General features: G+C 37.5%; 1 protein-coding gene and 1 pseudogene across 1 annotated transcript in view; one reads left to right on the forward strand and one right to left on the reverse strand.

Annotated features, from left to right (window-relative positions):
* The window catches only part of Thsd7b (thrombospondin type 1 domain containing 7B), a 719,928-nt gene that overhangs the window by 362,629 nt on the left and 330,358 nt on the right, over nt 1-26,941 (reverse strand). The gene's annotated exons all lie outside the window — the stretch shown is intronic.
* Nucleotides 22,870-24,516, forward strand: LOC150056438 (bridging integrator 2 pseudogene; annotated as a pseudogene).

Raw genomic sequence — 26,941 nt, forward strand, 5'->3', positions numbered from 1 at the left:
TATAGCACTTCTTTTCATATCCTAGAGGTCCTTTCACTTAGCCTCATCCTATATGGCCTTATGTATCTTGGGTTTGAGCTATTGTAATCCTCTGCTAGAAGAGTCCAAGGTTTGTACTAATTATTACAAATGAGGGAAACCATTGAGCCTATGTTCCTTTCTGTCTGGCTTACTTCATTTAGTATTTTTTTCCAAGTCTTTTATTGCCTTACAAAGCATGCACTATTTTTGCCAGTTTCAATGTCTTCATTATTTTTATGGCCTCAACATAAAGTTGCTAGCTGTGTAATGTCCTTTTATTTGTTCAGAGTTGATATAACAACTTTGGATCAATAAATTTTGAAATGTACTTGATAAGTTGTGGAGAGTACTTTTCTGGTGTTGCAGAGGAAAATAATTAAAATACTAATTAATACAATTTGAATAAAAAGCAGGTACAGGTTGACCATATGTATACTAATATTTTTGCCAGTGCTGAAGCTTGAATTCAGGACCTGAGGACTGACCTTGGACTTTCTCAAAGCTAAAGCCCTTCCACTTGAGCCACAGCACCACTTCTAGCTTTTTCTATGTATGTGGTATCAAGGAATCACACCCAAGGCTTCGTGCATGCTAGGCAAGCACTCTAGCACTAGACCACACTCCCAGCCCTGTATATGAATATTTAAAACTGAAATAACCGAACTCTGAAACTTTTGAGCATTGGCATATCACAAGTGGGTATGATACACCATGAGTCTTTGTTTCATGTAGACAATCATTAACATATTTTTAAATGCCCTTAGACTGTATGTGTAAGATGAGATAGTGATGGATTTCATGTTTAGAACTTGTTCTCAACTCCATTTCATTGTGGAAATACAATAATTACAGAACTTAAAATTCCAAGGTAGATAGGCACTGATGGCTCATGCCCGTTTCTACTATTCAGGAATCAGAAATGTGGTTCAAAACTAGCCTGGGCAGAAATGTTCTCAAAAATCTGTGGCCAATTATGCAACAAAATGCCAGACTGCAAGACTGGAGGCATGTCTCAGGTGATGGCATGAAGCTAACTTGAAACCTTGTTACCAGTGTGATTGCACGCTCTCTCTCTCTCTCTCTCTCTCTCTCTCTCTCTCTCTCTCTCTCTCTCTCTCTCTCTCTCTCTCTCTCTCTCTCTCTCTGTCCCTCTCTCCCTCCCTCCCTCCCTCCCTCCCTCCCTCCCTCCCTCTCCCTCCCTCCCTCCCTCTCCCTCCCTCCCTCCCTCCCTCTCTCCCTCCCTCCCTCCCTCTCTCTCTCTCTCTCTCTCTCTCTCTCTCTCTCTCTCTCTCTCTCTCTCTCTCTCTCTCTCTCTCTCTCTGTCTTCTGTCTCTATCTCTTCTCCTACCCCACACACCATCCCCAATATGAAACACTTCCAGTCCTAAGTATTATAAATTTGCAAAACTCACCCTCCAAAAATGTGAAGCAGTTAGTTTAGAGTCTTCTATTTAGTATTAGTATGGTAGATCAGTGGGAATGTGAGTTAAGCTCATTTTCTCTTCTACAGCTCCATTGGAAATTAATAGAGGGTCAGCTTCTTCAAGAAGTCTTTCAACCACCATCAGCCCCTTTCCCATGTTCCTCTGACTCTCCAGCATCATTAGTATTGTTTTTACTATATCTCTGAACATTGAGAGACAATTATAAAAGTGGTTGATGAATGAGATAATGCTTTAAAGAAAAAAAAGTCACCTGCAGCATCTTTATTTTTCTTCACTGAGGAGATTGAGTCATTACTAGTTTCTAGAATTTTTTTGCTAGTCCTGGGCTTGAGCTCAGGGCCTGAGCACTGTCCTTGGACTTTCTCAAGGCTAGAGCTCTACCCTTTTTTCTATGTGTGTGGTGCCCAGGAATCCAACCCATGGCTTCATGCATGCTAGGCAAGCACTCTACCACTAGGCCAAACTCCCAGCCCAAGTTTCTAGACATTTAGTGGATGCTTTGAGAAATTTTCCTGACAAAGGAAAACTAGAATATTAGGATTTTGTCATTTATTTTGACTTAAGATCTGTATCATTTTTGATTTGGAAATTTTAGGAAATATCAAATGAAATCAAAATCTACCCTATCAGGTTCAATATTTATCAGTGCAATATATTATCATCAATTCCTTTAACCATTTATACTTACCAGTATTATTTCAAACAACATGCCAACATCATAACATCTATACACAAGCAATTCAGAATAGGATTGTGTTTTTTTTTTTTTTTGTATTGATTTTGTCAGTCAGGGAGCTTAAACTCCCAGGTCCAGTGTCTGGATATTGTTCCTGAGCTTTACCAATTTGAACTATGGCCCTATTTCTGGTTTACTTATGGCTCATTGGAGGTAAGAGACTTATGGACTATCCTGCCCAGGCTGGCTTCAAACCACAATTTTCAGATTTTGGCCTCCCAAGTAGCTAGGATTATAGGTATGAGCCAACTAGTTCCCAGTCAGAATGGGTTTTTAAATGGGGCCTCTCTTTTTTTGCCAGTCCTGGGCTTGAGCTCAGGGCCTGAACTCTGTCCTTGGACTTTCTCAAAGCTACAGCTCTACCACTTGAGCCTCAGCACCACTTCTAGCTTTTTGTTCTGTGTATGTGGTACCGAGGAATCGAACCCTGGTCTCTGTGCATGCTAGGCAAGCACTCTACCAGTAGACCAAACCCCCAGCCCTAAAGGGGCCTTTTTTGAAACACAGCCATAGTGACACCATGAAAGTATTATGGTCACATAGTGCAAAATAAATTTTCCTAGAATATTAATAAACACCCAACTTTTATTTGGGTTAACCTTGTTTGAAATGTCCGTAGGTTCTTCCTCTTTTTTTTCATTTTGTTTCCCTTGCATTCCTGTTTGAAGTATTTTATAAACAAATGGGTAAGATAGAAATCAGACAAGAAAGTTTTTCAGAATAATAGCTTCAGGAAAATTTTATTCATGGCCAATAGTGTCAGTGTATGTTTCAAGAATGGAGTAAATCAAGAAAGAGGCAGTAAGGCCTGTGGTAGGTAGTAACCCATATAATGTGGGGGGGGGGGCTGTGTGTGTGTGTGTGTGTGTGTGTGTGTGTGTGTGTGTGCTTTGTACATATACATGAAAATGAAGTCTTCTATGTGTGGATAAAAAATAAGGAAAAATCTTATATTTGGTAGAAAGAAAGAATAAAGAAGTATGTTTATAATTCTTGGCATAACTGAAGCAGAAACAGAGATAGGGAAGAGAACAAAATCAAAGACATCATTGGAGTTTTAGAGCCAGTTCCCTCTACTAATGTATTTGTATAGTTAGAAGTCATACAATTCTACTTAGAACAAGAAAACCTAAAATGGAAACTGTCATTTCTCTGGAATATTCTGAGGGAAACACTTCAAAATTTAGAACACAACAGAAGAAAACATTTTATAATTGTAATGAATTTATAAACTACGGAAAGTAGCGAGACCATTTCAAAATAAGTAAATATTTACTGTTTCATATGGTAATTAAATGTGGTGTAATAAATATAAAATTGGCTGAAAATGGAAATATATATATGTAGTATCACCTACATGGAAAAAGGAGATGCGATGATTTTAAGAGCAGAAGAGTTTGATGCTGTCTCAAAAAAAAACAAAAAGCCAGGTGGCTCATACCAGTAATCCCAGATATATAGAAAAAGTAGGAGGTCAGGCAAAAATGAGAAGTCCTTTATGAATAATAAGTTTAAAAAGAGCTGGAGTCTTGGTTCAGGTAATAAAGAACTCATGTAGAACCAACAAATACAAGTACATAATCCCCAATCTCCAACAGACAAACATATAAATCAAAGCATGATAACAAGTGTGGTGGGAGAGGGAAGGTTATAATTTTAAATAGGAAAAGCTTTAGTAAGAGGAAATATTTGAAGAATTTGAGAATTAATTTTAGAGGTAATTTATTTAATATCTGGGGAAGCATAAGTCAATAGTATGTAAAGTGGTACACAGTCACATTCTAGGCACAGCCAGAAGGACAAGTATGGCTGGATTTTTGAAAGGAGTTGGGGAAGAAGAGAAAAGTAGTAAGTTTTTCCACAAGGAATGTTCTTATCAAATCCTCTGTAGAAGAATTAAAGGTTTGGCTGTACAAACTTCAAAGAAAAATATGATGATGTTAAACTTTTGAATAGGAAAAAAGTATAAAACACAAAACTGAAAAATCATAAACCTTTTGGTAAAATTATTTTAAAAATAAAATTGGTTAATTAACAGATGGATTTAACTACCTTACCTATTTCAGTTTACCCTCAAAGGATAATTGTACTATATATGATCAAGAAATTCACTATGAGAATATAATCTTTGAGTTATATAGTAAATCAAAGCCAACAGTAAGAAAAACAAGCCAAACACACTTTGGTTGCTCACCAGAAGCTTTCCATGAATTGGATCACTTAATCCTCATAAGCAGCCTTAAATTTCATTTCTTAGGTAAGAAAACAGAGGGATTTTATCTTGTGCAAGGTTATGGGAAGTGGTACAAAAGATCTGACACCCAAAAGTTTTAGTACTCTCTGGATACAGTGTGTGGTGTGAACTCTTCTACTTTGCTGCCTGACAGCAGTTGTTAAGTACACTTCTGAAGTATCTCCTGTTCCCCATGTTCCTCGGATCTTCCTACATATACACAAAGACATTTCATTCCATTAAAATTAGTTGGAGTAATACTTTAGTTGTTGGATATGGAAACTTTTCCTAGGACTCAGAACTCAGTTATTAGAATCGGTGTCCTGGACATGTGATCTATGCAAGTTCTAGGATGACTTAATCATCTGTAGCAGAAGTCTTGAAATCAATAATATTTAAGAGGGAACTTCCTATTTTCAATCTGCAGAAGACCCCACTAATTGTGTTACTGGTATAGATGGGAATGTAAGGAAGTAGGAGATCTTATGGTATTCAAGACTATTTAACTTGTGATAACATACATTCAAAGGAAGTGGCTGAGAACTCTGTAAGAGTTCTGGCAGTATTGTATTCTTATTTCTCTTTTAAAATTAAGTTCTTTCTCTTGAGGAGGAAATGTATGCATAATCATCCACTTATGTGAATCTCAAATGATGGGTAAAAACCCTATGTACTCCAGGACATGAAGATATACCAATAAACAGTGTTGAATTATGCTCATTTATATGCCTACCAGTGATTCACATTCTCCTAGTGAAGAAAACAAATGCACTTCATTTCTTGCCCAGAAAATTGAAAGGACATCTAATTTTTCCACACATTTCCAATGTTGTCTCACCTCATTAATTTTCTGAACTTTTTTTAAACACAGAAGTGATCTTTATCACCCCATGCTTAAAATTTATACTGTTCCACCAGAATTCCAGATAATGTCCAAACTCTTCAGAATGACATAAATCTCTCTAGGAGCTGGCTCCTACATATCTCTCTAACCTTCCTTATCGCTGGCTCACATAGATAATACATTCAGAATATCCTCAACTACCTGCAACACACTGAATTACAATATACTTTCAGGACACTAAGCTATAGCACACATACCCTCTGTGCTACCAACTACCTCTAAACTTACACAGCATATTTTCTTGATGACTAGTGATCTATCAGATCTCAGCTCTATGTTATATCCTTTCCAAATATGTAGCCAGATCAAGATCTAAGCCTCCAGTTCCATAAATATCTGTATTCGTTCCAGGTTTTAAAACAAGTTTGCACCCCTAGTAAAATTTTTCTTAATAAATACTGAACTTGCTCACCTTAATGTAGGTAGTAATTGTCCCCAAATTTGTTATATAGTAGGTTCTACCTAAATCAGATTCAGAAAGACAAATATAACAATTCCTTTCATATGCATCACTAGACCCAACACTGACCAAAACAAATAGAATGGGTACTGTTTAGAGAATGGATCCAGGGGACGAGACAAAAGGAAAGGGGACTGAGGGATAAATAACTGAATCATGTCACATGTATATATGAAAATGTACAAATAAAACTAATTACAAAATAATATAAGAGGTATATTAAGGAAGAATAATACAGGGATGGATGCCATCAGTATATTATACACATGTATATAAACGTTGCAACAAAACTCTTTTGTAAAATTTATATATTCCTATATTAAAGATTTAGTAATTCAATGATACATTTATAGGATATGACTTATTCAGCAAAGAATTAGGCACTGACTGTGGCATCCACTCTTTAACAATACAAATTTCAAGAATATTGCAGTGTGTAGGTAAGTGTAAGGATAGTTAATGATAGGGCTAGGGTTAGTGTAAAGGCAAGTGTTGAAGCAACTAACTCAGGTGCTTCTTGATATATGATAATAAACTATTAAACATATTCTTAATTGAATATGCCGAAGTTAAAATTCATATAATGCACCAAATCCACACAGCATCATCATTCAGTAGTATTGTAGAGTATCTGTTGTTTTCTGGAATGCATGCCATTGCCCAGCAGACCAAATGATCAAATTAAAGATTTGAAGTAGAGATTTCTACTTCATGAAAAATTCATACCATCATGATTTTGGATAAATTACATGATCCTAAGTTAGGGATTATCTATATGAGGCAATGATCAGAAAGGAAAGCAGGAAACGGAGTGCGCTTGTTAAGGCAGCTCCAAAGTGATCACAGAAGAACTAAAACAAAATGTAGAGTTGCTGGAATGAAATATGTACACCACCATGCTCAGCTCAACTGATATGCTGATTTCTCTAGTCATAGAGTACTTCTTAGTTATTCTGGATTGGAGGGGAAGTAAACTTGAGTAGAGAAAATACAGAACTACTGAAACTATATTATTTATGACTTGATCATGTATTATTTCCTATTCTATACAAGGCAATTCAATATGCATTAATTTTACAGCAAAATAAAGTCTTTTTGAAATATAAATCAAAATTACATTGGGATTTCTCTCTACCCTTGCTGGAAAGGTCATTATCAAGAAAACAAATAAGAGTGGATGCTGGTGGGGGTATGGTCAAAAGGGAGCTCTACTACAATGCTGGTAGGAATGTCAACTGGTTCAAACACTGGAAAAGTCCCTTAAAAGACTAAGCACAGAGCTCCTGTATGATCCAGAAATCCAACTTTTAGGCATTTGCCCAAATGTTCATAAACAAGGCCCCACTAAAGCTACCAGCACAACAATGTTCATCACAGCTTTATTTACCATAGCTAAAATATACAACCAACACAGATGCCCCTCAGTAGATGAATGGATCAAGAAAATATGGAATATAGACACAATGACATTCTATATTTCCATCAGAAGGAATGATATTGCCTGTCGGGGTCCTTTGTCCCCAGTCCCTCTCAATCAGCAGGAGGGATAGGGAAAACTCACCCCAACCAGAGCGAGCCGAGAGAGGACATGGCCCACTGAACACCTGCATCCAGCTCTCCTCCAGAAGACAAACAGATGCATCAGGGAGGTTCATCAAAGCAGGAACTCTAACTCCTCCCAACCCTCCCCCCCCAGGAAGTCCCTCTAGCTAATATACCCTCACTCTAGGTCTCAGCAGAAAGTGATAAAGCCATAACACATTTGTAACCAATGGTAATCAAGTCTTGCACCCTGCCTCTTGTCTCAGCAGAAAGTTATTAGACATGGCGTTACTCGACTCTCAGCATCTCCCCGTCTTTATTTTAGAAAAAAGAAAAAACTTAGGATATGTGGGGCTACCATCATATCAAATCGACTGTGCCTGTGTTAGGTGTCTCCAAGCTCATTAGTCTTCTCACCCATCATGGCATCACCAAGTACTCTTTACTTGGTTCCTGTCTTAGGTTGATAGGCTAACAGCTGGGACTTGCCCATCTTTGACTAACAGCCATCCATTTAAGCAAGCTAGACCTGAGAGGATGCACCTATTTCCATGGCCGCAAATGCCTGTCGTATTAGCATTCACTATCTACATTGACTTTATATTATTTTCCTTAGGAATCTTCCAATCCCGCCCCCCTTTGTTTCAAAAGCAACAACTCTAATGTGCATGCTCTACTATCCCTTTTCCTTCTTGCACATCTGTTACTACTGTCTCCCATGTCTCTAATTTATCCTATCTCACTTTCCAAAAATAACTCTGGTCCCTTCATTTTAAGGGGGTTGATGGGCGAAGATCCATCTTCGTTGTCTCTATATTTAGCTAGGGACCCAAAATTTACATTTTAACCAGTTCCTCTTTAAAACAAAGCAATAATCCTTTGAGACATTGGAAACATTCAATTATGGGCAGTGGCTCCCTATCTTGCAATTCTGCACCTTTAGCACAGGCTTTCTAAATCACTGCCACTTAATTCTTCCTCTTTCTCAAGCATTTTTCCATTTGCACTGCACTTCTTTCCATTTGTTCTTTATCTATTTGTTTGGATGAAAGCAAGCACTCCTATATGTTGCTGCATAGTTTAGACTTAGATTTACCCAATTGCCTTTGTCTTTCAAGTATAAATCCATCCATTATTTTACATAGCATGCTGACAATTTAACCTTAAACATGTTCACTCAAATCCATTCACACACATTCATACTCAAAGATCTTAAAGCGCTCAAAATTAATACCGGCCGTTCATTTTCCAGAAGGTTTTCTTCTAATTATTTCCACGCAACCAGCAACCATGGCTTCTTTTACTGCAGTACCATTAGCTTTAAGTAACTCTTTTATAACTCTAACCATCCGGTTCTTAGAAACTTCTGAACCCATTATTCCCGGTTCTTTTAAGCTTCTCAACCTATTATTCTGGTTGTCTTCTGAACCACTTATTCTGGTTCTTTTCTGAATCCATTATTCCGGTTCTTTTTCCAAACCCATTTATTGCCTCACCCTTACCGCTCTGGCCGGAGACTCCCTCGAGGTTCCTCAGTGTTTTCCCACAGTGTGGAAGTGACCTACACTTCAGAGGCGGACAGGGAATGATCTGTGCGAGTCTTTTATGCTTACTTGTAGTCTGATTTTGGCTTTTGCTTCTGTTTTACTTTGAGTCTATCTGTGTCTTGCCCAACACACTGTAAAAACACCTGGCTGCTTCTGCTATGTTTTGACACAGCTGCAGCTCTTTGTCTTCTTTCTCCTTAGCTTTGGGAGGAGTTTTTGGTTTTTCTTTTTTTCTCAGTTTTCTCCTTGTGGGTTGCTTTCTTCATGGGTTTTTCTTTTTCTTTATCTTTTGCTTTCTTTGTGTTTTTTTTTCTTTGTGAGCAACTTTAGTTTGTACTTTCCTATTCAGGTTTCTCTGGTTTTTCAGTCTTTGAGGATTTTTTCTTACTTCTTTGAATTTTGCAGATAGTTGCTTCCCTCTCTCCTGTTTACCATCTTTCACTTCTTTCATAATCTTCTCTTTAATCTTTTCTTTAGCCTTAGCTTTCTTCTTATTTTTTCTTCATTTCTGATTTTTCTTTTTCTTTGTCCCCTCTTTCTCCTTGTCTTCCTTCCTGTCTTTTTCTTTTTCCCGATGAGCAACTTCAGCCTGGATTTTCCCTTCTGGTTTCCCTGGCCCTTCCATGTATCTCTCGCTTGGATCACGGTTTCGTGATCCTGCCCCAAGTTGGGCGCCAGTATGTCAGGGTCCTTCATTGCCGGTCCCTCTCAATCAGCAGGAGGGATAGGGAAAACTCACCCCGACCAGAACGAGCCGAGAGAGGAGAGGGCCCACTGACCACCTGCACAGCTCTCCTCCAGAGGACAAACAGACACATCAGGGAGGTTCGTCAAGGCAGGAACTCTAACTCCTCCCACCCACCCCCCAGAAGTCCCTCTAGCTAATATACCCTCTCTCTAGATCTCAGCAGAAAGTGGTAAAGTCATAACACATTTGTAACCAGTGGTAATGAAGTCTTGCGCCCTGCCTCTTGTCTCAGCAGAAAGATTTTAGACATGGCGTTACTCAGCTCCATGCAATTGCCTCTTTCATAAGTAAATAGAAAGACGTGGGAAACATTAAGTCAAATAAGCGAGACCCAAAAAACAGGCTGCATGCTTTCCCTCATTTGTAATAATCAATGCATGTCAAGAATATACTAGCAAAGGATCACAATAACTCAATAGCAATGTACATATGTACATAAAATGATACTAATTGAAATCAACTCCAGGATACAGAAACAAGAGGTTTGTTGTTGTTTTTGTTGTTGTTCGTTTAATGTTCTATGTGAAGTTCTTTTTTAATTTTTTCTTTTGTTGTCACTATTTTTTATTTTGTTATGCTGTGTCTTGCATATACATTTATCTGATTTGGGGAAGAGAAGAGGCCTAAAAATGGTGAGACAAAGGACAAAGGATGAAACAAAGCAACAGTGATACTCATAAGACAATATTTTGGAAATGAACTTTACAACTTGTGGAGGGAGATGGGAGTCAGAGGGCAGGGAAAATGGGAGAAAAATAAGAGCAGTGTAACACTATTCAACAAGAAATTTCCTCATTACCTACCTATTTCACTGTAACCTCTCTGTTCATCACCTTTATAACAAAATAAAATGGAATTTTAAACATGGAAAATATAAAATCTTTTTCTCACACAAATAGAAGATACTTTTTTTTAAAAAAAAGTCTCAGTGTTTACATCTCAAACTCGAGTATTCATAAGTACTCCAATTTAGGGGAGTTGAGTGAAGGAGGAAAACGGTATCCTTTGCAAGTATGCTGAACTGTTCTATTCAAGTAGAATCAGAAAACTACTGACTACATTCTCTTACAGATATCATACAACATATCTGTATTACAACAAGTTTTTTGAGTTTTGGAGGATCTAAAGTTGAACTACAGGAAAGAAATTACAGAAACAAGAGGTTTCTAATGTACTGAGTGAACTTATTTCTTTTGTTTTTCATATATTTTTATTGTAATTAATAGAAGGGTTACATGATATTTGCCAGATAGATGGTGCATTAATTCCCATACATTGATACCCTTTCATATGTCTTGGTCCCCTTTTCCCTTCCCCCCCACCCTCACCCCTCATCTTGTTTTCCCCCATTCCCTATCCAATTTCAAATAACCAAATACAAATATATCCAATATATCAGATAACAAAGTGAGATACTGTAACAATATGAGATAACCAAGGGACAGCAAAAGAGATGAGAGATAACATAGTACCTTAAGAACATCATTCATTATATGGCTTATGTTTCTATATCCTAGAGATCCTTTCATTTAGTGTCCTACTATATGGCCTTTTGTATAAAGGTTTTACTCTATTGCAAATCTCTGCTAGAAGAGCCCAAGGTTTCTACTGATTAGGACATATGAGGAAAACTATTGAGCCTAAGTTCCTTTGAGTCTGGCTTACTTCACTTCATATGATCTTTTCTAAGTCTTTCCATTTCCTAACAAATGGGGCAATGTCATTCTTTCTGACAGCAGCATAGAATTCCATTGTGTACAAATACCACATCTTGTTGATCCACTCATCAACTGAGAGACATCTAGGTTGGTTCCATATCTTTGCTATGGTGAATAGTGCTGCAATGAACATTGTTGTGCTGGTGGATTTAGTATGTCTTTGTTTCTGGATGATTGGGTAAATGCCAAGTAGTGGAATTGCTGGGTCATAGGGGAGCTCTATGTTTAGTCTTTTGAGGAACTGCCATACTGCTTTCCATAGTGGTTGAACTTTTTTCTTTCATTTTTCCCTTCCATTTATCCCCTGCCATCACTGTATTTCACTTTGGTTCTCTGTGTTTTGCATGTATGTTTACCTGAATTGGGGGAGGAAAAGGGAACAACGAAATGATAAGACAACAGACAAAGCTTGAACCAATGCAACAATGACACTCACAAGACATTATGCTGAAAATGAGCTTTACAATTTGGAGGGAGGAGATTGGGGAGAGGGAAAGTGGGAGGTAAATGAGGGAAGGGGTAACAATATTCAACAAGAAATATACTGACTACCTTGTGTATGTAACTGTAACCCCTCTATATGTCACCTTGACAATAAAAGTAATTTTTTTTTAAAAAAGAAAAAGAAAAAAAGAACTGGAGGCCACCAGAATTCTGTCATCCTTTATAGACCAAGGTCAAACTGTTTGTAATGTGTATGAATTATCTGTACAGACATTAAAGACAGTACAATTAAGTGCTAAAGTGAATACAGTCAATTTATCAGTTAAATAAGCATTGCAGTTATGCAGCAATGAAAGAGAACAGTGTTGGCTCAAGTTAGAATAAAAATACTCCCAATATGTCTTATAAACATATGATCTTCATTTCTACTTCAGTTCCTATCAAGAAATCATCAAAGGAAAGTTATGATAAGCACATTTTGGGTATCAGAAAATTAAATTTAACATGGAAGTACCTCAAATGACAGGCAGTCTATCATTCCTTGTATGCATACTTTTTTGGCCAGTAGGTTCATTATCACTGAAAATATGTCATACACAGGTTCTATGTGAGTTATCTACATGTAGCAACTTAATTTTAGAGCAACTTCAAGATTTTGCCATAATGTCAAGTGTTGATCTTTCTATAAGAGAACACTTGAATATTGTTGGTCTAAACCATGCAACCTTATTAGTTTTGAACACAAATTGAATATCTTCTTGATGCATTGTCATCTATAAATTATCTTATGTTCTTATAAAACCTGGAGATTTGAATTTACATATTAAGACCCCAACTTTTGACTCCATTTCTAACTCTAGGCTTTGTTAGAGTAATACAAATTAAACAGTTCATAAATCTAACACAATACTAGATAATTCAGTGAGCTAAAACTTCCAGAAACCACATACTAAATTAGAATCATATTAAAATGGGAGCCAAGCCATGGAATTAAAAATAATTAATTAATTCTTTTCAACTATGAAAGGCTATGTGAAAGTGAAACTAATTTATTCTATTCCTTCATAGGAAATACATTGGAAGTCTACAAAAAATAAACTTAATTAATATGATTACCTGCTTTCTGAAAAGCAAGTAATATACCTCTATGTACAAATAAGAATCATATTATTGTGTTCCATAGAGAATTCTGGAGATATAACAATGAAACCAGCCAGAAGTAAACGTGTTTTGGAAAGAAACATATTCAAATTCAAGGAAACACAGATTTCTGTCACCACTGCTAATAATAAATCATTTTGAATATCCATGTGTGCCACAGGATTTATTTATGCTAATGAAGCTTGATGTTGAGTGCAGAAAATTAATAGTTCTTTAAAGCAAGCATTAGATGCAGACTAAGGAGGCATAACACTGGGTTTTAGGTATAAAGAACAAAACTGCAAGCAACAAATCTATGTTTATTTATTTTGTTTATAGTTTTATGTACTTGGTTTTGTATGGTATGCTGGTTTATGTTATAATACAGCAGGGCTTATGACAGAATATTGTTAGGAATCATAGCCGATTCTTTTTGGTAAGAATTTGAGCACACACAGACTATGTAATTTTGTTTGTTTGAGTCAAATTTCTGGGCTACATCATACTCATGGAGAGGCCTTTCGCTACTTCCAGTCTCCATGGGTGGGTTATTCTATTGTATTTATGCACTTTGGAATTTCATGTTTCTTTTCTATATTTCTAACCAATTTACAACAGCACTGTACCAGAGCTGAGGAAACTGAAAAGAGGTCGGGTTATGTATTACAAACCAAATTGTCCCTGCTGAGAAGTCAGCATCCAGGAAGGCTGCTGAGGCACAGGCAAGGGGGTAGATTTCCCCTAGAGAACTGAGCTTGAGGGTCTTCTGGAAACTAACTTACATTCCTGCCTAACAATAGCCCCAGCAGAGAGTGGGTTCCAGCATTAGTACATGCTGATTTGGGGTCCAACTGTCTCCAAACCCCTTCAGACTGATATGCACCCACATGTTATAGTGCTACTATGGGACCTGACACAAAAGCATACACTGGATACATCAGTAGCATTTCACATTGATCTGGGCTCTATGTCCATGGATCACACTTCTAGAAACATGTTCCAGTTACTTTGAGTTTTATTCTCAGTTCAGCCAAAGCTATCAAAAATTGCTCAAGATTATAAATTTGTATTTAAGCTGTATAGCCTTGGGTCTTATTTATTTATTTACTTACTTACTAATCACTTATTTGTTTATATTTTTTTAAAAAAACCCATTGAACCTTTTCTTGACTACTCTTCAGCTGTATGACTAAGAACAGTGATCTACCTTAAGACTGTGACTGCTGTTGAGATTCACTGGGAATTGGCTCTAAAAATTTAGCAACTGGTTAAGCTTTGCTTCCACAAACAGTACAATAAATTAATTATAAAGAACAAATTGACAGTGGCCAAAAAAATCAATATTTTTCAGAAAATCAGATTCTCTATACCCCATACATTCTGTGGTCAGTCTTGTATCACCTGCTTTTGAAAATTATTATGAGAAATTTCAGCATGAAAGCAGGTTAACTTCCCTTGTTTCAATTTCTCAGAGTTACTTCAGCATATGGGCTTCTCCTGATAGTCTTGAATGGTTTACTGATTTATAGAATTTTAGCTGCCTTATGTTTTTATTTGGTTCTTTGTGTGACTTGGATCTGTTTTACCCATCACACTATGAATGTAGAAAAAGCACTTGAATCCCAAGTTCACTGTACCTAGAACCCAATGATGATTCAGGAAATGGTTCACAAATGGTCAGAAGTTAGTATTCCATTTTTTTTCCTTACCTTACTTTGCATGTTGGGGCATTATGTTCAAGTTTTTATTTCCTCATATGTAAATTGGAATAATAATAATTCTGTAACTGTTTGAGGCAAGAATTAAATAAGATCATTGGACTATTTTGAAATACTTTTTTACCAAATCAGAAATATATGCCCTTATTAATTATAATCAGATAAAAATAGATATATTGATAAATTGAATTGAATTACTCCATTTATGTAACTATCAAAACATCACAAATATATATATTATTAATCAATTAAAATGCTATTTAAAAGTAAAGTAATACAAGTACTTAAAATACAGCTATTATAAATTTTATAAGAAAGAGGGATATGTAGTAAAGCCCTGTATTGCATTTCACTACCATTTTTTTGTGCTTGTGTCATTTTTAGATTGTTGTTGTAAAGGTGATGCACAGAGGGATCATAGTTAGATAAGACTGGCAATGAGCACATTTCCTGTTGAACAGTGTCATCTCTTCCATCATTTTCTCCCAGTTTTTGTCCTCCTGAATAGATCTCCCACAAGTTGTGTAGTTCACTTTCAACATGGTGTTTAGGGATTTTCACTGCTGCATTTGTTCAACCTTTATCCCACCTTTTCTGTGCTCTGTTCCCCTCATCAAAACAGATGAACTTACATATGGACAAAATGTACAGAATTAAAAATCACGACAAAGGAGAAAAAAACTAAATGCAAAATAACATAAAAAATAAAAGCTCCTGTTTCCATTTCCTTGAGTTTATTTCAATAAAAAGCATTTTTATATGATCATATGCCCATAGATGTTGTTGAATGTTTGTGAATGTCTCCTAAGAATATCCTCCTTCATTCTCACTATATGAATGTTTATGTACACGTTTTTTGTTTTTTGTTTTTTGGTTTTTTTTGTTTTTTGTCAGTCATGGAATTTGAACGCTTGGCCTGGGTGCTGTCCCTGAGCTCTTTAACTCAAGGCTAGCGTTCTACTACTTCAGCCACTATGGCACTTTCGGTTTTTTGGTGGATAATTGGAGAGAAGAGTCTTACAGACTTTTGTTTGCAGGCTGGCTTTGAACTGTGATCCTCAGATCTCAGCCTTCTGAGTAGCTAGAATTACAGGGCTGAGCCACCAATATCTGGCTCCAATTTTTGCTTTGTTTTGTTTTGTTTTTGTTTTTGTTTTTTACCATCCAATATATGTATACTTGTAGTTACAGGAAGTGAGGAAAACATGCAACCTTTGCTTGTTTAGATCTGGTTTACTTCGCTTACTATAATTTTTTCCAAGTCTTCCCATTTCCTTATGAATGGTGTAATGTCATTCATTCTGATGGAAGCGTCTGTATATATGCCACATTTTCTTGATCCATTTGTCTGCTGAGGGGCATCTGGATTGATTCATTATCTTGGCTATGGTAAACAATACTGCAATGAATATGGCCTTGTTTGGGTTGTATTGGGTAAATTCCAAGGAGTGAAATTATTGGGTCATATGGAAGCTCTATGGTTAGTCTTTTGAGGAACCTTCATACCTTTTTCCCCTAAAAAATAAAGCCACAAATTAAAAAAAAAACCCAAATAATAAGTGAGGCAAAGATTAAAAGGGAGACTTCTCAGAAGAAGTAGGAATGGCCAATAGATATATGACAAAATATTAATCATCTCTGGCAGTGAAAGAAATGTAATTCAAATCAACATTGAAATTTTACCTCACCCCAGCAAAAAACAACCATCATTAAAACAACTAACATAGGTGAGATATGGCCAAAACAAAATGCTGCTACGCTGTTGGTTAGAATGCGAACTTTCTCAATATCTTTTAATGATGGAAGTTGAATGGATTTATTTTTCCCATCTATACACAAGAGTACCAAACCAACTTGAGCACTGAGTTTCTTGACTTAGAGTTTGTCCCTGATTCCAAAAATGTTCCTCTTGTGAAATGTGTGGTCTCTGCTATGGAGCAGAATAAATAAAATACTTTTCCGTCATTATCACCCTGTCATGCCAGTCTATGGAATATCACATATGAAATCAGCATGTGACCTATATGATGCAAAGACTGTCTCACAGGTGCTAGGCTTCAAAATCTGGACTTGTGATATGGAAAATATTTGGGGAATGAAAGCAAACACAGATTCCAATTCTGCTCTAAGTAGAACATGCTGAGTATCCTTGGAATAGTTGCCTAAGTTTTCAGACTTTGTGATTCTTCACATGTTACATGTTATTAAGTTTATCTACTGGGAATATTAAATGAAGGAAATGAAAATCCAGTTGATTTTTGCAAATTCCAAATGTTGATAATTGTTCATCAATCTTTGGTCCAGAAGGAAGCATTAGAAAAGGGGTGGACGGAAGATGTTTAGACTAAGCATGATTTCCTTAAAAGGTAGGATTTCGGTTTAGATATGTTCAAATGAAATGTGGCTTATAATAAGAGTATGAACTCTGGTCAGCAATTATTCTGAGTGAAGTGGTACTGCTTTTCTCAATATGATGTCCATCAAATTCTGAGGAATGTTTAAAAATATATGTACATGCTATCAAATCTAAGTGCAACTTCTATTGAATTTTAATGGAAAGCAGAGGTATTGTCAGTTAAGGAAAAATATATTGAAGGGATTAGTAATGTAACTTTTTTTGCTTGATTATAAGACAAAAAAGGTTTTATATCTTTCTGTCTTTTTGAAAGAAGATATGTAAGCATACATCTACTAGCAATTTTCCATACCTTTTGCCTATAAAATATTTGCTCATTAATAGAAAACTCTCAGCTAGTATGGATGGTAGATGATTTCAATTCCAATTTGGTGAGTACAGAAAGGCTTTCTTCCTGGATTCATGATTTTTTTTCTTTCCTGATTCTTTTTTTTTATTTTTATATCATATTTTAAATGACAAGTTTAACAAACAAGTGTTCAAGAAGGGAATCTCTATTTACAATCATTGGAACTTAGTATTTAGAACTTAATCAAAATTAGGCTAAGGGTTTGTATGTCATAGAAACATATTAATTTATGAAATCAAACATTATGTCTATAGAGTCATAGGTTTTTATGTCTATATAGTTATGTTTATATTTCCATTACCAGGTCCATAGCATTGGGTATGCAAATATTGAGTCCTCGCTCTTGTAGTCTTTGGATTTAATAGCCACATATTAAGGATACCATGTGCCTTTTATTCCTTAGGTCTTGACTTGTCTCACTCAACATGATTCGCTCTAGAGTCATCCACTTCCCTGCGAATGCCATTATTTTATCTTGTCTGTTGGCTATGTAGAATTCCATTGTGTATATATACCATATTTTCTGTATCCATTCATCTGCAGTAGGGCATCTGGATTGTTTCCATTGCCTGGCTATTGTGAATAGTGCAGAGATGAACATAGCTGAGCAGGTGTCCTTATAATATCTTGGGTTATGATGTTCAGGATAGATGCCCAGAAGTGGTATGGCAGGATCGTAGGGAAGGTCTATTTTCAGTTCTTTAAGAAACCTCCACACTGCTTTCCAGAGTGGCTGAACTAGTCTACATTCCCACCAGCAGTATAGTAGGGTTCCTTTTTCTCCACAACCCCTCCAGCAACTGTCATTGTCTGAGTTCAAAATCTTGGCCATTCTTGTTGGGGTAAGGTGGCATCTTAGGATTGTTTTTATTTGCATTTTCTTGATTTGACCTTCTGTTTGAGTATTATTGGCGTACAAGAAGGCTACTGGCTTCTGAAGGTTAATTTTATATCCTGCCACTTTGCTAAAGTAGTTCATTAATTCTAGAAGTTTGGGAGTGGAGTTTGTTGGGTCGCTCAAGTAGAGGATCATGTCATCTGCAAATAGAGATACTTTAATTTCTTATTGCCCTATGTGGATCACTTTGATATTCTTTTCTTGCCTTATTGCTCTGGCTAAAGGTTCCAGCACTATATTGAAGAGGAGTGGAAAGATTGGGCATTCCTGTCTAGTTCCTGATTTAAGGTGAATGGTTCCAGTCTTTCACCATTTAGAATAATTCTGACTGTAGGTTTTTCATATATGGCTTTAACTATTTTGAGGAATGTACCTCTTATTCCTATTTTTTCTATTGCTTTCAACATGAATGGATGTTGTATTTTGTCAAATGCCTTCTCCGCCTCCAGAGAAATTATCATATGTTTCTTATCCTTAGCTCTTTTGATGTGATGTATTAAATTGATTGATTTGTGAATGTTAAACCAGCCTTGCATCTGTGGGATAAAGCCTACTTGATCATAGTGTATGATTTTTTAAATTTGTTTCTGGCTTCTGTTGGCTAATATTTTATTGAGTTTTGCGTCTGTTCATTAGAGAGATAGGTCTGTAGTTTTCTTTTTTTGTTGGGTCTTTTCCTGGTTTGGGGATGAGAGTAATATTAGCTTCATAAACTGAGTTTGGTTTTGCTCCTTCTGTTTCTATTTCTTGGAAGAATTTCTTTAAACGTCTTGTAGAATTCTGCAGTGAAACCATCTGGACCTGGGCTCTTTTTGGTTGGCATTTCCCTGATTGCTTCTTTGTAAGAGATTGGTTTGTTCAATTTGTTTACCTCATCGTTGTTCAGTGTGAGTAACCTATATTTATTTAAGAAATCATCCATTTCTACTAAATTTTCTTGTTTCTTTGAATATAGGCCCTGGTAGTACCTATTCATTATGGACTGAATTTCTTGGATATCAGTTGTGATTGTTCCCGTGGGGTCGCTAATCTTGTTTATTTGATTCTCCCCTCTCCTTTTTTTGATTAATCTTGCCAGGGGTCTGTCTATTTTGTTGACTCTTTCAAAGAACCAAGTTTTTGATTTATCAATTTTTGTATAGTAGTTCTTATTGCAATTTCTGATATTTCTATATTTCTGATTTTATTTTTGTTATTTCTGGGGGAAGGGTCCTCACGTTTTGAATTCTTTGAGAAAATTGGATGTAAGCTTTTTTTTTTTTTTTTGCCAGTCCTGGGCTTGAGCTCAGGGCCTGAGCACTGTCCTTGGACTTTCAAGGCTAGAGCTCTACCACTTGAGGCTCAGCACCACTTCCGGCTTTTTTTCTATGTATGTGGTACCAAGGAATCGAACCTGGGTCTTCATGTATGCTAGGCAAGCACTTTAACCACTAGGCCAAACTCCCGGCCCTGAATGTAAGCTTTATCTGGATTTCTTTTCTGGTTTGAGTCCTTCTTTGTTGCTTCTTAAGTTTGTTGTTGTGGATTTCTTAAGGTAGTGGCTTATGGGATTCCCTGGTTCTCTCTTTTTGTGGGAGAGAAATAGGCAGCATCGTATTGTCTCAGTGCCATCTTCCTCCTCCCTTCCTCAGTAATGTAAATTTTTATCAGGAAAAATTTAGCCTTTAGCAGTTATTAACTATGATAGAATGGATGTCTTATGAACTTTATCTTCAGAATTTCCTTGTTTAGCAAGAGTGTAATTGAGAACTGTAATCTCTACAAGTCCAATGTTTGTCACTCCACATACTAAATTATTAGGAATATTTATTTAATACTAGGCCCACATGGTGATCTATGGGATTTAAATGACAGACTAAAAAGAGCAATTTACGCACAATGGGAATTGCAAAGACAAAGGTACCTGCACTCTATGTATATCAAACCTAGGTCTGGAGACATATATGTGAGCCACATATCTTCTTTTACTTAATTTCCTTAAAAAGTCTAGAAAAAGATACATTATCAAAAATGTAAAGAGGTAGTAACTGAATTTATATTCAGTTTATTAACAGAGAGAAATATGTTACATTGCTTCCAACACCATTTTGGACAAGTATCCCAGACTCAAGGTTTAATTATCCAAACACAGAAAACTATTATTTGACATACTGTAGGGGTTTCAAATTTTACACAGCTTGAATCATGATCCTCCTATTTATTAATCTGCTGGGATGAAAAGGGATGGCTATTGAATGGGCCAAAGATTTTAAGTGAACTCTGGCTTATTTTCTACCTCTTTAACATTCAGAATGACAAACACTACATGGCCTAGATCTGCTGGACTATCTCTTGATGCGATGTGCTTTTTTACCCTAGCTTGAAACAAATTTCTAAAATTTGGAAATGACTGGGGAAAATGTAGACTATGCATAGTAGTGGTAGTGGTCAGAAGAAAAGAGAAGGGGAACAGTGCATGCTGGTAAGAAAAGAGGATTGAACACCATACATACATATGAAAGTAATACAATCAAATCTACCAAGCACACTGGTTGGAAAATGATGATAGAAGGGAGAGGCTAAAAGTAATATAACAAGAATAAATAAAATTTAACATATGGTGACCTTGTTCAAAGTGTACACATCTATATAAGGATTACAGTGTACTGTTCTATACTAATTAAAACCATATAATTTTAATACTGAGCAAGAGGTAGACAAGAGGTAATCCATCAAGGAAAAAACTTACTTTTGTAAAAGAAAAATAATATTATTTCTCAAAAGTAGCCCAAAGGAATTTATTTATTCCTTAATATAACCACAATCACTCCATTTCCATTGGGTTCCTTAGACGTTTTCCTCACTGTAACAAAAGAAGTGGTAGACCAACTTCCAAAGGGGGGAAGACTTATTTGTGTCTAGGGCACAGATGTTTACTCCGTGGGCAATGAGTTCTTTGGCTTCTGAGTCAAAGACACAGAGTTTCACAGTGATAAGAGTGTGGATTACTACAGTTTGTCATTTCATAGTAGACAAGGAGCTGATAGAAAGAGAGGTACGGGGACATAGTTCTGCCCCCAAAGAAAATATTACTTCTGCACCATACTTCTGACAACTAGACCTTATTTCCCAATGCTTCCAGAATCTCTCAAAATAGTGTCACCAGGTAAAAGCCACAATAGTACCTGAGCCTTTTGTGGTGGGGGAGGGGAGTTTATATCCAAGCCATACTACCCATCACATAACAGACACCGGAATCAAAGATTCTCATCTCTGGATATCACAAGGAAAATAGTGACATGGAAACATATACCTTAATTCCAATTGATGGAGAACTTAGTACTTTGAAATGCCCACATCACCAAATAAAAGTTTTCTGATTTTCTGAAGCTTTCTTCATCATCATTATAATCATCACTATCAATTATTAAAATTAATAATAACCATGACATATCTGTGTATTTATGTAGCTAACACATTTTCATGAGTCCTATTCTCCTTTTAACCATTGTATAAAATCAGTGTCAGTATTATCTCATTTGAGACGTAATACATGCCCAGAGAGTAGATGAATGAATCCAGAAAATGTGGCATGTATGCAAAATGGAATTCTATGCTGCCATAAGAATGCATTGCTACATTCATAAGGAAATGGAAAAGCTTAGGAAAAATCACATTAAGTGATGTAAGCCGGAACCAAAGAAACATAGACTCCACAGCTTCCCTCATTGTAATAACTAGTATATGTCTAGAATTTTTCTAGCAGAGGATCACAATAGCTCAATAGCTATATACATATGACCATATAAGATGATGATAAGTGAAATGAACTCTAGGATATGGAAACAAAGGGTTTTTCCTTGTTGTTTTTAATGCATTATATGAAGTTATTTCTCTTTTATTTATTTTACCCTATGCTTTATCCCCTGTTGTCAATGTATCTGATTTGATACCTAGTGTACTATATATTTGTTTATTTGAATTATGGAAGGAAAGGACAACAATGAAATGGTGAGACAACTGACAAAGTATGAATCAGTGTACAAGTGATACTAATGAGATAAAATGTTGGAAAGAAACTTTACAACTTGGGGGAATGGGGGAGGGAAAGTGGGAGAAAAATGAGAGAGGGGATAACAATGCTTGGCAATTAAAGTACTTACTACCTTATTATGTAATTGTAACTTCTCTGTACATAACCTTAACAATAAAATTGAATTAAAAGGAAAAATATTAACACCATATTTGAACGCAAAAAACCTAATTTAAAAACATGATTTTTATGCTATTTGACCTAAGTATTTAAAAACATCACTATCTAGCCTGCTCTGGCCCCACCCCTGCTGAGACTGGGCCTGGGCCTCACGGTGGCCAGCAGTGGACTCGAAGTGGGCCTGGGGTCCTGTCCTCTGGGTGGTCAGGGTGGGATGGGCCCACCTGGGGAAAGGTGGGGGAGGCCAGGACCGCCCCCACGCCGGAGGTGCAAGGCTTGCTGGGAGCACTTCCTCCTCTGAGGCCCGTAGAAACCACAGGGCCTGGTACAGCCCAGACCAGCCGCCCCGGCAGGCAGGATGGCAGAGGGCAAGGCGGGCGATGCAGCAGGCCTCTTCGCCAAGCAGGTGCAGAAGAAGTTCAGCAGAGCCCAGGAGAAGGTACTGCAAAAATTGGGGAAAACTGTAGAAACCAAAGATGAGCGATTTGAGCAAAATGCCAGCAACTTCTACCAACAACAGTCACCAAAGCTATTTTCCCTGCAGGCAGAAGGCCAAAAGCTCTACAAAGACCTGAAGAACTTCCTTAGTGCAGTCAAAGTGATGCACGACAGTTCCAAGAGAGTGTCTGAGACCCTGCAGGAGATCTACAGCAGCGAGTGGGACGGGCACGAGGACCTGAAGGCCATCATAGGGAATCATGATCTCCTTTGGGAAGACTATGAAGAGAAGCTGACTGGCCAGGTTTTGAGGACCATGGAAAACTATGTGGCCAAGTTCAGCGAGATTAAGGAGAGAATTGCCAAGCGCTGATGGAAACTTGTGGACTATGACAGTGCCCGACACCACCTGGAGGCAGTGCAGAATGCTAAGAAGAAAGATGAAGCCAAGACTGCCAAGACAGAAGAAGAATTCACCAAAGCCCAGGTGGTCTTTGAAGGTTTCAACCAGGAACTGTTGGAGGAGCTGCCCCTCCTGTATAACAGTCAAATCAGCTATTACGTGACCATCTTGCAGAACATTTCCAACTTGAGGGGTGTCTTCTACAGAGAGATGAGTAAGCTGAACCACAATCTCTATGAGCAAACTGGAGAACCAACATTCCAACAAAGTCTTCGTGGTGAAGGGACTGTCAAGCAACAGCAGGCGTTCTTTAGTCATCTCTTCTCCAGTCCTGACCTCTCCAGGGGCCAGCCTTAGCTCCCCCACCTCACCTTCCAGTCCTTCTACCAACTCCTTAACCAGTGAGAGCGAAGCGGTCTTGGCAGCAGAGGAAGAGCTGCCACCCGAGTCCGCCCAGGGCGAAGATGATTTGGATGTCAAAAAAGAGTCCTCAAAAGATGAGGGAATGGAGGAGGATGGGTCTGAAAGAAGCTCCTCTGAGGAGGAGGAGCCGCTGCCAGCCTGCAATGGCTCACCCCAGGCCCAGCTTTCTCCTGCTCCAGAGGGTGACAAACCCCAGGAGGAAGATCTCCCTTGCTCCCTTTCCCCATCCCCAGGCGCATCCCTGACCCCATCCCATCGGCCTCCACCATCTGTCCCAGAAGTAGTTCTCCTTACACGCACCGCAAGTGAAGGAGCCGAACAACCAAAGAAGAAAGCCTCCCTCCAGAGGACCTCGGGCCCCCCAGCAGACCTCCTCCCACCAGAGTCCCAGGAAGCCCCAGGCTCTCCTCAGGGAACATGCTGTCCAGCCCACCTGCCTCTCGAGGGGGCTCGCCCACCAGCCCCTGGGCCCTCTCCAGCTGTGGGAGTCCAAGTCCTAGGGCCTCCTTAGAGGCCTCCCCCGATCTAGAACCACACTAGAAGCCACTGAGAACTCCAGAGGCCTTAGAAAAGGAGACCTCCCACAGCCCCAGCACAGAAGAGCTTTGCACCGCCCCCTCCTCGAGCACCCCTCAGGGCCAAGACCTTCAACTTCCCGTCTCTGTGGATCCAGGAGAGAATAAGATTACAGTATCTAAGTCTCAAGAAGAGGCATGTCCAAGTGAGAGTGCACAACTCTGAAGAGAATCTGCCAAGACCTCCCAACTCCCTTCTCTCCAAAGAAACCCCTCAGGCAGAGGGCAGAGGCCAGATATTCAGGCACAGAATTAATGTTGGGAATTTCTAAAGACCTGGCAGTTCTTTAATGGAGGCTGGGGAAGACGGGAGGGAGGAAGGATTGGGAGAGGAGAATGTCAGACTCAAACTCGGAATTTTTTTTAATTCAAGCTTGAGCATTGTTAGAAGAATAAGACCTTCACTATTAAAGATTAAAGAATGTAAGTAGCTATAGACACGTCCACTTGCCCATATAGAGACACATAACCACAAACGCGCATGCTCATGAACAAATATGCTTTCCACTTAACCACCGGAAAGAAGAGACTTTCAAATTGTTAAATAAAGTATGATTTTTGACAAAAAAAAATCACTATCTTTAATACTATAAAATGAAGGCTGAGCTTCATGAGGGCAGAAGGAACCAGGTACCACCAAATGAGGTTTCCTGATGATTCCCACCAGTAGTCAGCCCAGGGACTTCCTGTAACCTTGAAATTGCTTCTAGCTCATCCTTGGGGGATGAAAGTTAGAGTTGCTCCTTCAGCCTTTAATGTAGGAGGCTTAAAATAATTGATGACTAGCTTTCAAGTCTCTTGAACTATATAAGAACAATTATTTTGAATATACCTCACTTTACTTTTCAGTCTATTATCATTATTAACTTTATATTTTTCAATTCCATCTTGTCATCAATATTCTTGGGAATTGTTTCCATATTTTATTAGGGGTAAGGAAGTACTAACAAAGCAAGAATGTTCATGTTATTGGTAGTATCATTGACTTTGCAGTCCAACCAAATTAGAGTGCTTTGTTGTATTAACACTTTGCATTTATGAATTTATATTTACAAATAATATTTACATTTTATTATATATACATTTAAATAAAATTTAAAATTAATATTTACTTTTAAATATCTTATGTAATTTTATCATAAATTGAGATCAGTAATAAATATAGATTTAATCATATATTCATTAAAAGTTAAAGCTATTAATGAGTCTACTGAAATAGTCTGACTGAAATCCTAGAAAACTGCTGATTCATTGTCTTACTGAAAGTGGGTAAAATCCATCTGATGGATGCTATGAAGCCCACAAAATCATTTGGTACATGAGAGGAAACAAAAACATATGCTTCTTATCCTCAATCCGTGGTCTAGCTGCTTTTACAGATAAGTCTGAACTGTCCATGAATAATGTTATAATATCCAAATACCTCTTGGCAGTAAAAGTTTCGCTATTCCCATAACATGAAAACTGGCCTGATAGCCTCATGGCTATAATCCCAGATATTCAGAACGGGGTGATTGACAAATCATATTTCAAGACTAGCTTGGACAAAAGTGCAAGGACTCTTCTGAAAAACAAACTAAGGCATAAAAGACTGAGCACATCACTCAGATTTTAGAATTTGAATATAATGAAAGAAAGAAAGAAAGAAAGAAAGAAAGAAAGAAAGAAAGAAAGAAAGAGGAGAGGAAGGAAAGAAGGAAGGAAGGAAGGAAGGAAGGAAGGAAGGAAGGAAGGAAGGAAGGAAGGAAGGAGAGAGGAAGAAAGGAAGAAGGAAAGGAAGAAAGAAAGAAGAAAGAAATGAAAGAAAGAGAGAGAGAGAGAGAAAGAAAGAAAGAAGGAAAGAAAGAACGAAAGAAAGAAAGGAAGGAAGGAAGGAGAGGAAGGAAAGAAGGAAGAAAGGAAGGAAGGAGAGGAAGAAAGGAAGAAGGAAAGAAAGAAAGAAAGAAAGAAAGAAAGAAAGAAGAAAGGGAAAGGAAGAAAGAAAGAGAGAGAAAGAAAGGAAGAAAGAAAGAAAGAAAGAAAGAAAGAAAGAAAGAAAGAAAGAAAGAAAGAAAGAAAGAGGGGCTAGGAGTATAGCCTAGTGGTAGAGTGCTTTTCTAGCATTCACAAAACCCTGGGTTTGAATCCTCTATACCAAATGCATGGAAAAAGCTGGGAGTGGTGCTGTGGTTCTAGTGTTAGAGTGCTAGACTTGAGAAAGCTCAAAAATGGAGACCAGGCCCTCAGTTCAAGCCCCAGGACTGGCAAATATACATATATGCAGAGAGGGAGAGAGAGAGAGAGAGAGAGAGAGAGAGAGAGAGAGAGAGAGAGAGAGAGAGAGAGAGAGAGAGAGAGAGAGAGGTATAATAGTGATAAAAGAAGCGACTAAAATTCTTAACTTATAACACTGAGTAAAAATTTAATCTTCTACTGCTAGTAAAACTTTATGTGAACATACATTGTAAAATAAAAAGTGCTAAATGAGTGTTTCTTCTTTTTCACCAATTATAAGAACTACCAATGGAGAATTTAAATCTTATGGATGTCCTTTAAGTCTGAAGGGCTTCAGCCTGAAGTGAGCTGTGGTTATTCTCAGACATCTGTTCATT

The sequence above is a fragment of the Megascapheus bottae genome, chromosome 12 (assembly GCF_031878675.1).
Source record: "Megascapheus bottae isolate mThoBot1 chromosome 12, mThoBot2.hap1, whole genome shotgun sequence".
Lineage (NCBI taxonomy): Eukaryota > Metazoa > Chordata > Mammalia > Rodentia > Geomyidae > Megascapheus > Megascapheus bottae.